Source organism: Gallus gallus, chromosome 2 (genome assembly GCF_016699485.2).
Source record: "Gallus gallus isolate bGalGal1 chromosome 2, bGalGal1.mat.broiler.GRCg7b, whole genome shotgun sequence".
NCBI lineage: Eukaryota > Metazoa > Chordata > Aves > Galliformes > Phasianidae > Gallus > Gallus gallus.
Window position 1 is genome coordinate 88,981,498 of NC_052533.1, and position 3,100 is coordinate 88,984,597.

At 40.5% G+C, this 3,100-nt stretch overlaps 1 long non-coding RNA gene across 10 annotated transcripts in view; it reads left to right on the forward strand.

Moving 5' to 3' along the window:
- Positions 1 to 3,100, forward strand: part of LOC112531945 — a 47,285-nt gene that overhangs the window by 23,727 nt on the left and 20,458 nt on the right. For 9 of the 10 annotated variants that reach the window (XR_006936584.1, XR_006936585.1, XR_006936587.1 and 6 more), the window contains one exon: positions 232 to 330. The exons of the other annotated variant lie outside the window; for it this stretch is intronic. This is a non-coding gene — a long non-coding RNA (uncharacterized LOC112531945). The remainder of the gene's footprint in view (positions 1 to 231; positions 331 to 3,100) is intronic. 10 annotated transcript variants of the gene reach the window in all.

The window sequence follows — 3,100 nt, forward strand, 5'->3', positions numbered from 1 at the left end:
CAGGTAAGGCATTAAGTCAGTCTTGAGGATATGAGGAAGCACTGTAAATGTATTGAGGAAGTCAATCAAAAGGTACGGTATAATGAAAAATGGATAAAAGAGGGAAAATTATATGGGACTGTACTGAAAACAGTTGAAGTTGCCAGCCCCAATTAGTGTTTGTGAAATCCCTTGCTGTTGCCATGGGAATAAATGTGCTACTACAAATGCAGCATTCTGGCTTCTTCACAGGATCAAGCCAAGTTGGAAAGGAGCAAATCCCTGTGTAAACATCAATATCGTCAATTAATTAGGAAACACAGCAAGATAAATAATGAGGCCCCAAGAAAGGTAAATGAATTTCTGTTTTCTTTCTGATGGGTTCAAAAGTTTCCCCAGTTTCAAACTATTTCTGCAATTCACTTTTATTCTACTGTAGCACCTTATCACAAGAGGAACCTCAGACCATAACGCAAGTTGTTGTGGAGGGAGATTTTGTAATCTAATAATTGTAAAATGCATTATTTTAAAATGTATTTCAACTACTTGAACACATTTCTTGCTTGAAATTTCACTTAGCTTATTTATTTATTTTTTAATTTGAGAGAAAATTCCACATAAACAATCCCAGAGTTCTGTGTTCTTTTAAGGAAAATTGATAAACAATCAAAAATATTAAACAATTAAAAAAAAAAAAGGCATTTCCAACAGTCTTGTCTCTTCATGACTTCGGAATCTTGTACTTGACATTAGAGTAGATCCATTATACACGTGTAGGTTTGTTGAGATACACGTAGTATCGAATCACAGCTGGATCTCCACACTTCTTTGTAAGGAAACCCTTGCTTTTCTGAGTTTAAGTCAAGAATCTCATCCAGTTTTCACAGCCACGTCATAATTTCCCATATTCAAATTTCTTCTGTGACTCAATGCAGCCATAACATCCCATATTGTGAATATGAAAGAAAGGGTGTCTTAAAAAAGAAAACAAAAGAAATAACGCTAAAAGTGTTTCCATAGAGTAAATGAGTTCCCTTAGATCACATTTGACAAATTGCTGTGTTTGGAATTCTCACAAATGTAGGTCGGGGGTACAGTTCTCAAATATGTCATCAACTGTTAAGAGTTTGATTAATTGACTTCGCATTTATTCAATTACTGCATCAATAGTTTGGCATTTTCAAAAGTTAATCTTTTTTATTCATTAGTAATTACTGTTTAATCCATATCTTGTAATATTCCTGATGATCATCTCCATTCATTTAATAAAGAACAGCTAAGTAGCTCCTTTCCAAATACTACCTAGCTTGCATCACAGCTTTCAAACTTGGGATCAAGCAGCATTTTGAAGTCTCATGGATGACAGGGCACCGCTCATGCGCACAGGGCAGACAAGATCAGTTGGAATACATGGACCGTTTTGAATTTTGTAATGCTTTTGTTGTGTTTGTATAAAATTGCCCCAGGACAAAAAAAAAGACAATCAGAATTAGAGCACTCACTGGACACTAGCTCAGCCAGCTGAGGTTTTTACTCCCAGCTCCGAGTGAAATGCTGCCTGCCCTTGGGTATGACAGTCTATACACTACTCCTTTTCTCTTGAGTTCTTTCTGTTTCTTCTATTTGGATGGAACATCCCTGGGTGGGTGCTGTAGGTGCGAATTGGGGTAGCTACCAAGCAGGGTCCTGATCTCTGCTGTGGCCTCTAGGTGTTGCTATAATACAAATAATTAATCAAACAACGTTTCATGGCATCCATAGAGGGAGTTGCCCATTTTTGTCAGACATGCTTAATTATGTACAATCAAATCTCCTTCTCTCCCCTCTCTGCATCATAACTGAAATTTGAGCTCTATGTGTTGGACAAATGAACCTGAACATGAGAAGCAATGGTAGGAAAGCCACAGAAAGAGATTTGGCTCGCCTCTAATTACAGTCACTCATTTTGGGGTGCCTTGGGGCCTCCTGTCTAAGGATGGTCTCTACTAGATGAGGCTCCTGACTCAGCCCAGGCTCCCAGGGCATCGTGTTGCTTTGCAGGGATGCAGTCACTGACACAGCGACTTGGGAATACAAGAACATGAGGCACACGTAAGGATACGAGTGCAGGTGATCTAGACTGGAGCTGATGTCCAAGGACACAACTTACAGTCCCTGCAGTAGCTACAAATTGAAATATAAGAAAGCTACTGAGGATAATGTTTGTCTTGTAGGATTAGAGTTAGGGTGGTATGGATAGATTGCAGTTGGACTTGATGGTCTTTAAGGTCATTTCCAACCTGAGCGATTCTATGATTCTGTGATTAGAATTCATACCCTGGGAAGAGTTTATCACTAGATCTGCGTGTTTTACCTTGCAGGACTATTATGCAAAAACTCCTTGACATACCAACTAGGTATTTTAAGAACTGTAGTTTAATTTTTAAAATAAGCCATCAAAAAAAAAAAAAAAAAAAAAAAAAAAAAAAGAAAGAAAGGAAGAAAGAAAGAAAGAAAAAAGATAAAAAGAAAAAGATTTGGAAGAGTTTGCACATCCCTTTGCTTTGCCGCATTTCCAAAGAAAGAGCTGCCAATCTTGCAGCCTACCACAGCTCATCACTTGGTGCCACCTCCAGCTGAGCAGGAGCCTGGCCCAGGGGCAGGTGCCTCTCAGAACTGCTTAGAAAATGGATTTGTAGTTAAACAGTTTTGTCTGCTAGGGGGTAAGTCACCCCTCCTGCAAAGCAAGGGCAGGGGAAGGAGGAGAGCTGTCTGCATACAGAAATTGCTGTGTGTGTGCCCACTGGGGCCTGGTTCTACCAGGGTAGGAGACGGGATCAGAGCTCAGTCCGCTTTCAAGCCAGACATGCATGCTGTGGGATGGCTACAGCCGTCCCCTCCCTCCCCTGTGGCTGTCATCATCTGCAAGTTAATTACAACTTTTTGCTGACATGGAGAAGTGCAGTGAGGAGAGGGAGGTCTCTGCAACAGGGCCTCTGTGACAGCCATGGTCAGGAGCTAATCGAGGCTGGGTAACCAGGCACTGCGGGTCTCGCTGTATTTATATGAAAGCTCTTTTAACCTAAGGACTAGCCATTAAACTGCCAGTGTTCTTAAGCATGCTTCACCAATTTTTCCACTC